The sequence below is a fragment of the Montipora capricornis genome, chromosome 8 (genome assembly GCF_036669925.1).
Source record: "Montipora capricornis isolate CH-2021 chromosome 8, ASM3666992v2, whole genome shotgun sequence".
NCBI lineage: Eukaryota > Metazoa > Cnidaria > Anthozoa > Scleractinia > Acroporidae > Montipora > Montipora capricornis.
Window position 1 is genome coordinate 49445315 of NC_090890.1, and position 10629 is coordinate 49455943.

The 10629-nt window shown below is 41.8% G+C and overlaps 1 long non-coding RNA gene across 1 annotated transcript in view; it reads left to right on the plus strand.

Moving 5' to 3' along the window:
* The window catches only part of LOC138014263 (uncharacterized), a 3705-nt gene extending 719 nt beyond the window's left edge, over positions 1-2986 (plus strand). The window contains exons 2-3 of the long non-coding RNA XR_011125288.1: positions 922-1026; positions 2746-2986. This is a non-coding gene — a long non-coding RNA (uncharacterized lncRNA). The remainder of the gene's footprint in view (positions 1-921; positions 1027-2745) is intronic.
* Positions 2987-10629: the final 7643 nt, after the last annotated feature.

Here is a 10629-nt window from a genome sequence, read left to right on the forward strand (position 1 = left end):
GGTAGTATTGTTTAAAAACTAAAGTTAAAAAAGTAAAGGAAAAAAGAGAAATTTGTATAAACAAGGGCTCTTTTGTACAGGAGGTAGTGTCAACACCCACACTGCTTGAAGCTTAGATAGTGCTAACCAGCTTTGAATGTGATGACAACCTAGAGATTTAACCAATGATTGGCCCTTAAGAATTAATCATGCTTTGAGCAACAGGACCCACGTGAAGACACTTGCAGGAGTGTAAAGACGGTGGGTCCCAAATTCTGACTGTGCAAGTTGAATAAAATATTCAAACCATAATAGCATCAAACCAGTCTCATCGTCCATCCAACTGCAAGTGGAACCTAAACTTTGTTCATTTTTATTGTTTAACAACTGAGTTGCAAAGTAGAGGTCCACTATTTGCAGCCAGCTCCTCTAGAGATGGAGACTTCTGCCATGACTGGAAAATCCTGGCAAGCCAGCCATGAGTCCCCACGTTGGAGGCGAGAGAAGCAGGCACCCATAACACTGATAGAATCAGTGAAAAAGGGTAGGATAGGGTGAGAGAAGACATCGACAATTGAAATAAATTCCTCAACCAGCCCAAAAATGCACTTCACACGCTATACATCATGAACCCCAAAACGACACAACGGGATCCAGGCACATGTTACATGATGCCACCGCTGACCAAAACAACTGCTCCACATTTTCTAACTCCCTCAAATTGCATTTAACTGCATTATACAAGTTAAAAAAGTGTAGGGTTTTTGGTAATTATTACCTAATAAAATGAACATACCTGAATTTAAACATATTGCTATGAATATGTACGAAATAATGCCCTACCACATCATATTGAACATCAAGATAGTGCATTAATAAATTTGTTATGGATTTGTTATTGAAAAGTGACTTAGCCTTGACACACTTCTTGTGGCCCCTCAGATCTGGTCAGCAGTCCCTTCTAGTGGCTTTTGATGTTTACCAACCTGGAGTTAACTTCAAAAAGACCAACCCAGGCCCTCCTGACTTCTGTATAACTGTGTGCAGGTATGCAATTAGCTACCATTAACATTTCATTTCTTTGAGAATATTTTATTTTAACTATTATCACTTCATCGTGACTGGATGACATCGGTATTGAATGCTAAAACCTTTTTGGGCATACAGTGTATATATATTGCCTTGATCTCTTATCGTGTCAAAGTTTAAATTTCCAATTTTCAGTTCAAAAGGTTGCCAACTTTGGGCAACCATCATTAGTTAGTTGAGCATCGGCCTGCCATGCGGGAGGTCGCGGGTTCGAGCCCTGGCAACATCAAAACTCAGGATCGTAAAATAATTAAGGAGAAAGTGCTGCGTTTGTAATTTTCTCTGCAAATGGATAAAGACTTTAAACCGTAGGCCCGGTCTCACCAAGATCTTCTTTGTTCATACATGCAAGTTCCCTATGAGGCATTAAAGAGCCCACACACTATTCGAGGACAGTAGGGGATGGAGCTCCCGGTGTTATGGGTGTCCTTTGTGAGTGTTTGGGTGTGTGGGTATAGAAGATCCACATCAGCGGAATAGCTGCTAAAACTTCAACCTGCTCAAAAAAATAAATAACAAACAAACAAACAATCAAGTAAACGAATGTCGGTGGAAAATAGATGGATTAATCTTACCCCGAATCGAATCCAATTGCTTGGTTACTATTAATGTCCTGTATTAATAGCTTGTGTAAATCGCTCCAGCAATGGTCGGAACTAACTTTTGATGACAGAGTTTGACCTAATACATAGCGGGCGAAAAGGTAAATCCAGTGCAGCATAAATAAACGCTCACATGGATATGCAACCACACTACAGGCGGAATCTCAAATGGAAAGTCACCTCTTCTGCCGCTTTCCTTGCATTTGTATTTGGTCTTTGAAAAGATTATCGATTGGAATTTATTATCCCTGACATGCTTTGATGATAGTTGTTTACCAGTGGCAGTGTTCTTGTGTTCAGTGACTGGTTGATGTAGCATCCGGTCGCGGACAAATTGATTCGCCCCCAGTCAAGTCGTTTCGCCTACACAGGGATTCGTGTAAAGTAAAGTGGTGCATTTATATAGCGCCTTTATCACAAACGTCTCAAAGGCGCTTTACAATGATCGATTTACCCCCAGCGGACTGGAAGCATATACAGGCGCAAATGGCAGCCGCTTCTAAGCAGTCCACGCATGCTGGTACTCATTTTACCGACCTCGGAAGGATGGAAAGCTGAGTGAACTTTAGCGGGAAAGAAGGTCACCAAATATTCCACTCTCGGCAGAACCGGGAAGGGAACCCGGGACCTTAGGATCGGAAGGCAGAGATCTTACCACTGCGCCAACCCCTCCGCCGTGCACACGTACACTGTAAGTCTGGTTCGCCCACAAACGTGAAGTAACCGTAAGAAAGTTGTATATTTAATAGCCTTTGTGGTTTGAAGTGGTTGTTTACTTAACAAAATTACATCGCGTTTTCGCAAATACGGAAAACATTAACTGTTACACCTGCTGATCAGCAAATGTTGAACCGCGTACGACCGGCTTGAGGCGAAATATAAGATAACATTGAGAAGACATTTGCGGACTTTTTTTTATGTATTTAAAAGAACATATCCTTTTGGTAATCACTTTGTAGGCGAAACGACCATGAACCGTTGATGTAGATGACGCGCGGTGTACCCGACAGCACACTTGAAGATATTTACAACCCCTTGATTGTTAACTGTTGACCCTCCTGGTTCCTTTTTTTAGGTACTGCGATTGCCCCCCTTCTCTGGCATCACTGGCGCTCCTCAGCCAGAAGTGCTCTCCTGTTCCACTAAAGATCGCCCTGGTTGATGGAGGAAACATTTTGTTTTACAGCGTACTCGACGTGAATAGCCCGACATTTATTTCAAGAGGTTGAATTTACCAGGAAGCATTCCTGGGGGACGGTTGGAGAAATTCTTGAAACTTTTCGGGGGAATTTTGGCAACCTTGTTCCTAGGGTGTCTTCTTTCCTTCCCCTGGAGCGAAGAAGGGGAAGGAAGAAGAGAGACCCTGGGAACGAGGCCATGGACGGAAACCGAAAGTGAACGTGTTGTATGCTAGGATAGTAGTGTCCCCGGCATTTTTAAACTTGTCGTATCCAATAGAGAAAAGATACCTGGCAATATAAATGTGATAATGTAAAGAAAAGTAAAAAAGGAAAACCGCTCACTTCCAGTTGCAGTTCGTGGCTAAAAAAGGTCGCTTGCTTTAAGCTCCTTAATCTTTATTCGCGAACGGAGAACGCCTCAAGTCATGAATCTGGTGGTAAACTTGGTAGTCCACTACGGAAATCTCTAAATTCGATTAGTCTGCTAAACTGGTAGCCGACTTGTTGGCAGTTTGGAGAAAGCGAAATAGGAGTCAACGAAGGCAACGCACATGATGTGCACGGCGGTTTTTTAACTGTTGGTTACGCTTTCGTGCCGAAGGGTTGAGATCCTATTGCAGTGCGCTTTAGGCGCTGGTAAACCATTCTTTCGCAAGTTGTTGCACGAAACTGTTGTCTTCAAAGTTCTCACATTACGGGTGAATGTGTTCGACTCTGTTTATAGTCGGCAACGTTTCTTGGAACTTGTCTTACCCTTAATGATCACGTGACGTCAAAGGAACATTTTCATTGCCTGACACGTCTTATCTTTGCGGCACAAGTTGAAGGCAAGATGTTGCACCATGCAACGGTGACAAATTGGTTGCAAGAAGAGTTGCAAAAAGTTGTAACACCGACTTGTACTGAGCTTGGCGCATCTCAACGACGTGAAATGAGTAAGTTTGATGTTGTTTGAAGGACGTGAGGACCAGAAGATAAAGACCCACACTGTCCATACCTATTTCATTCTTGGAGAACAGGCGAAATTACTAGAATATGGCAAGGTTGTGTTTTTGGAAAACGTTCTCATAGCAGTCGTTGTTCTGACTGTATTCAAGCTGTAGGCATTTCCCATTAAGTGCAAGTCAAAGGGAATCTTTTATAAATTATGCTCTATGAGAAGGAAAAACATCGACTGTAATAAAAGAAATTCGTGGCCTGAGAATCTCGAACTTGTTTAGAATATGAACTTGTTTAGAATATGATTCAGTAATATGATTGTGCTACCTCTTAGACGATGAACAACACACTCTCTCCTTTTTCCGTGGGGGAATGGAGAGAGAAGTGTGTGGGTACGAGCGACCTGGGGACCGTTATCAAAAGTCCCGTTAACGTTCCGAAAAGCCAATTAAGAAACTAGTATCTACCCATTTTCTTGAGCTGGTCTTTGAAAAGATTTACAAGACCAGAAGAAACAACATAATTGCAGAATTTCATGCCTCAAAAATAACGAGCCAGAAAAATTTGAGACTCCCTGGACTCGGGGGGGGGGGGGGGGGTACTCCCTTATAAGGGCTTAATGGGGACGTGCGGCCAGTCAGGATATGTTTTTCGGGATTTTTGTCTTGAACAGGGTATCGAATTTATCATTTTTTGTCTTAATCAGGGTATCGATTTATCAATTTTTGTCTTAAACTGGGTTAAATGTCTTAAACAGGGTATCAAAAATCGGAATTCTGTCTTAAACAGAGTACGAAAAACAGCGATATTTGTCTTAAACAGGGTCAGGGTATGAGGGCCCCCCCCCCCCCCCGGGTACGTGGACTGTCTAGCTCTAACAACTTGTTTACAAGTTGGTGTTACAGATTACGAACATATGCTAATAGGCACTCTACATGTATTTTACACTAGTTCCACTGACTAATGTAAACGAATGGGTATGACTACATTGTTCGTCAGGTTTCGTGGTTACATGGTTTCTCGGGTTTTGTGGTTTCCGTTGGTTTAACTGGTTTCTTGGGTTTCATGGTTTTGCATGGGTGTCGGTGTTTCCATGGTGTAACAAGCTAGAACGGGCGATATGGACAAGAATCAACATGAGTACACACCAAGATGGCGGATCAACAAAAGTCAGCTGTGACGTCACCACGAAGTCGTGACAGTGTCACGTAATATTGTTACACATGATTCCATTGGTTTTGTGGGTTTCATGTTTTCTCTGGTTTCATTGGTTTCATGATTTCACTAGTTTCGTGGGTGTCATGGTTTCACTTGCATCGGACGTCACGGGGGCCGTATTGGTGGAAAGAACAATAGCGAAAAAGTCTTTTGGGAATTTGATTCTATTACTTATGCAAAACTTAGGCTACATTTTGCTATTGTTTTGGCACCAACATTTCTTATAACGTGAGTGCAATCAAAGAATAGCGTGGAGTGTCATCACTGTGTTCATCATTATGCCGAAGGAAGCATCACTGAGCTCTCAATTATATCGACCACCTTCTGAAGTCGTGTAACAATAGGGTTTTATTTTTGTTTTGGTGGACAAAATTTTGTCACAATGAAACGGCATCGGTAATACGTATTTGAAGTGCACATTGGGGATGCTCAATAAGCTCTGCAGAAGTGAAATGCACAGAGTCCTTCTCATTTTGCTTAAGAGGATCCTTTACCCTTTTTTTCACACCTGCTGTTCTTTCTGTCGTTTCGTCGTGCCAATAGAAGAGCCTTTAGATCTAGCGTCATCAAATGTAGGGAAGGGGAACCTAAGGTTACATCAGTTGAAGAACATCAGCCTGTCATAAAGGCGATGGACGATCCAGTCAGTAAGAGTGACAATGAATCCTCGCAGTCTGTCGTGGCAATTTGGTGCATCAGCACGAACACTTCTTCCAAGAGGAGGCGTAAAGTAGATAGTTAGCGTAGTCCTTGACTGTAAACTACGAAACCCCCCCCCCCCTCCCCCCAATTTCAAGCAAAAAATACAAATTTAGAAATAACAAATTAAAAAAATTAAGAAACACAAAAAAAGAAAACTAACAGAAGGAAAAACAAAAAAATGAGCGAAGCATTGAGACAAACAGATTTAAGGCTGGGATATACGTATTAAGTTATATCAAGTAGCAAATACCAAGTAAAACATCTGTCATTTTATGGTTGATCCTTCAAGATTTCAAAATTTTCTGGCGGAGAATTCCCTCAGAACCCTCTACAAGTTAGCGTCTCCAGCGCTTGTTTGTTAGCTGGGGAAGCGTAGGAGAAACCATCTGCTCGCAGGGTACTTTGAATCCCACGAAACCACTGAAACCATGAAACCCTTGAAAAACCATGGGTGGCAGAGATTTTATTTTTCTTTCGCAAGAAGCGGTTAAATGGCGAACGGAGAGGCGAAAAATAAAAACCTATGGTCACGGCAGTTAAGTATCTCACTTCCATGCAATTTCGAAATAAGATATCTTGCCAAACCGGTTTACTACAGTGATGTCAATGCTGTAAGCATGCTACAGAGAATCTTTCATTCTGTATTTTCACTTTGTAACTGCTCGTACCAATTTATTTTTTTGAATACTTCGCCCAAATTGTAAGAAGTGAACGAGATAGAATAACCGCGAAAGAATTATGATAAAGCAAAGTGATATTTTAAGGCGACGTTTTCGTTGAAGTCGCCATCGTCTTTGCTTAAACTCCCTGTTTTCCCTCACCACGACGGCTTCGTGGTTCGGTATCGCTGCTTCGCCGCTCATGGAGATCACGCCAAAGAAAAAAAAAGACCCTGTGATACCCAGGGTATAATTCCCCGCGAGTATTGCTGTTAGAATAACGAACGAAATGAGTTAAGTTAGATTGGGCTTTTGACCTTAAATCCTTTCTCCCCCATGATCTAAAAGTTCATTCCCCTACCTACTTCCATAAATTTCTTCTTTGGCTGGTCGTGAGAATTTGGTGCTATATCAGGATCATATCATGATATTAAATAATGGGCTCCTGATAATCTTTATTCTCAATACTTGTCTACCTGACATTATATTGAAATTGAGAGGTGAATGTACATTTTGATCACTCCTTGGAGTCAAAGGGACGAAACGGATTTTTCTTAAGATTGATGGTTGTGAAAAAGATGCCTCCCTGTTACCCAGACGTGTTTTTGCGGCTCTCCTTGTTGAAAATAGCAAAAAAATTCACGAAGGCGTGCTCGTGCACTGGTGGCTCAGTTGGTTGAACAATGGGCTGTCACGGGAGGTCGCGGGTTCGAACCCCGGCCGGATCAACACTCAGGATCTTAGAATAACTGAGGAGAATATGCTGCCTTTGAAAGTCTTCTCGAATAAGGACTATAAACTGTAGGCCCAGTCTCACAAATATCTTCTATGTTTATAAGTTCCCTGTGGGACGTTAAAGAACCCACACACTATTCGAGAAGAGGTGGGGATAAAGTCACCGGTGTTGTGGCTGTCCTGTTCCCTCCAGCAGGAGTGGCCGGCTTCATTGGCAGTGATGTCTCTAAAAGGGTTTGTGGTGTATGAGGCCACCTAAGCAGAAACAGCCATCAGTCAAAAAGAGACTTTGCCGAGTGCTGGAACATGTAGTAGATGTAGTATACATATATGGAAAATAACTGTTTTCAAATTTTGAACGATAAAAATTGTAGCTACATTTACTTTATTGTATTGCTTCGCTTCGCTGGATAACTATGATCGTAGATAAAATAATTTAAGCTGGTTGCTTCGCCTCATTAGTTGCGGTACTTTTTTTGTTAAGTTGTTTTTGGAATGGGTTAGTGTTTTTGATGTTAGATTAAGGGATATTGAGAAAGGGTTGTTGGTTTACTTTTCCTGGTGGTTCCCAAGCGACATCGGTAATCGATTCTTATGAGAAATTAGTTCCTAGGGTGGTTTGCTCTTTAGTATAGTTGCGATCAGAGTGTGTCTTCTCCTAAAGTCATGAATGTGGTTTGGAACAGGTGTCGAGAAAGGTGTTTGGTGTACTAGGCCAACTAAGTTTTCCATTAGGAATGTCTTAATGACTTTTTGGTATCACTATGGTTATTTTTCTCTCACTCAGTTGTGCTTTCCTCTAACTTATTTTCAGTTCACCTCTGGGGCTTTTTGTCCTGTTCTCGCGGTTCCAGATTGCATTCATGACAACAGCGGTCTCTTTTAGGTTTTCGATAAAGTGTTTTTAATCTATATGCTAATCCTATAAGTAATTAAAGATGACACCTGTGTTGCAGTAATTGTCCTGTTCTGCCTGGAACACGTATTCCAGATAAATTTATGGAAAAGGCGGCGCTTACGCTCGTCCTTTCTTTCTTTTGTCTATTGTTTAACTCTCTTATGTAATAATCGTAAATCGCCATTTTCTCCGTAAATTTGCTGTTTAACTTAATTCTAGATATTGTAACTAGTTCCTTGTAATTTTTGTAACTTGTCGTACTCCGTTCGTGCTAGTCTCATGTTGGCAAAGCTGTAAAACCTCGTCAAGACAAACGACTTTCTTTGTAATAAAAAAAGTATGTTGTGTTAATGTGCTAACGCGCAGGCGTAGTGCGTCTTGCGCGCGTCATTTTGACGTGTGATTGGCACTTGATTGTTCAGTCGAATCAGAAACATATAAAAAGAGCTGTATTTCTAACAAATAAGAGAGTTGAGCACGGGACTAGTCGAAGATCGACCCGAGAAGACCAATAAAGATAAGAGACAACCAGAGTGTTGAGGAGTCTTTACTTCCCCCGAAAGATTTTCCTTCAACACAAACATTGCTTTTGTTTGAACTCTTGTTCCTAGGCCATCGTAGCTTGATAAACAGCGGTGATAAATGGAAAAACTGACTTTCACTGCAAAATTAAAGAGACTTTGTTCATTCAAGAGCTAAAGCCTTCCCTTAATGTCAATATTAGTAGACTTGAGAAGTTGTTTTTTTAGCTATTACTCCTCATTATGTCTAGACACGTCCTGCTGCAGATCATTTTTCTCAGTGTAGGTTCCAGACCTCTTATGTTGAATCCGCGTGACGCGACCTTGAGCATGAACACTTCTGCCAGCTCTGCACTGGTATAATCTTGGAAGTGAAAAATCGATCTTATTCGGCGCTTAAAACCCGGATTCAACTTAATGAAATCCTCCATTTGCGCTGGATACCCTGCAAATATCATCACTGGATTTCCCCCCAACAGCGCTTCCATAAGAGTATCAGGCGCTTCCTTCCCATAATCTTTGTCCGAGTCAACCTTCAGTCGATATGCCTCGTCGACAGATAACACTCCGTCCTTAGCTCTCTCTATACAGGCCTTTGTCTGCACGCCAATTTTTACCAAGATATCTACCCACGAGGTCTGGGCGTTGTACCTCGATCAGCTTTGACTTCTTCGCGATACCAACGTCCTTAAGGATACCTTTAAAGCACAGTGAAGTAAATTGAAGAGTTCAAGAGGAATTCGATATCACTTTGAATCACTGGTGCTCTTTTTCAACAATTTATGAGCTTGTATAGTGAATGTTCCATGACGTAATGATCAAAGGCGCTTTACATGTGCAGATCATGCAACATATGTTACAGTAAGAAAGACCAGGCCACACCACGGGGAATCATGCTCCCTACTCTTTAATTGCGAATATTGTTTGGGTTTCTTACCGTCACACTGATGATTAGTAGGGAGTTTAAGCTCTTCGACGGCGACGGCGACGGCGTTCGACGAAAACTTAACCTCAATTATAGCATTGCTCTATCATAAGTCTTTTTGCGATTATCGTTCAGTCTCGTTCACACGTCCTACAATATGGGCGAAGTATCCTAAAGGTAAATTAGTAAGAGCGGTTTCTGAGGGAAAATAGAGAATGAAAGATTCTTTGTTGCATTCTCACGTTAACGTCAAAACCTCAAGTTGGGTGCTTTCACGTCGTCGTTATGCAAAGGACCGCAAACCTACTTGCTAAAATCCGTGTCCGTGGGTCACGTGCAGCACGATTATTTATGCTGTTTTAACTAATGATATTGTTTTGTGGCGTTGTCATCGTCGTGGCAGTCGTGGTTTCTTAAACTCCCCAATAAAAAGTGATGTGAGACGGATTCTACGGTTTTTTCGTCTTTAGCCGAGAGGACTAGGAACTCAGATCCTTTATGGATGTTGTTAGAAAGGAAGCACTTTCTTGTCAATTATTTACATGTAAAGAGCCCGAGTGTTGTTCAGGACGGGGTTTGAAACCGTGACCTCCCACGGGTTGTCCGGTGCTAAACCAACTTCATGACCCATCTTTCAGTTTAGTCTCGGTAATTTACTCAGTGTACCGGCATATTTTGTCTTCAGCTGTCCTCTCTGAGTAGTGAGCCCTAGCAACAGCACAAACACCCTATATTTTGCTGATCAAACGGTAGTGTACTGCTTCGCTCTACACTTGGAGAATCGACATCCATTGTCTGTTGTCCTCTAGACCTCTATATCAACCTACTATTCTAATTTTGTGCATTTATTATGCCATGCATTTACAAACCTGCCATTAATCTTGAAATCGTTGTTTTTTCAGTTCCAGGGTTGCCCATTATTACCATGTGGTAGATAGGAGGGACTACTTTTCCCGGCTTCGAACCGGTAGCCTCCAATCGTTTGCGATCTAAATGCACACTTTTGGTCCATTTGAGGATCTGCTCCTTCATATTCTTCATGCCAACTACTTCCCTCAACTTCGCAGATACTTTTTCTGCCAAGTTGTGTCTCCATTGGCCAAAGTCCGGATATCCATATTAATATTTTGCTGTAATCTTCTTTGACGATTTCCAGCAGTCCAGACATCGACGGGCGCCAG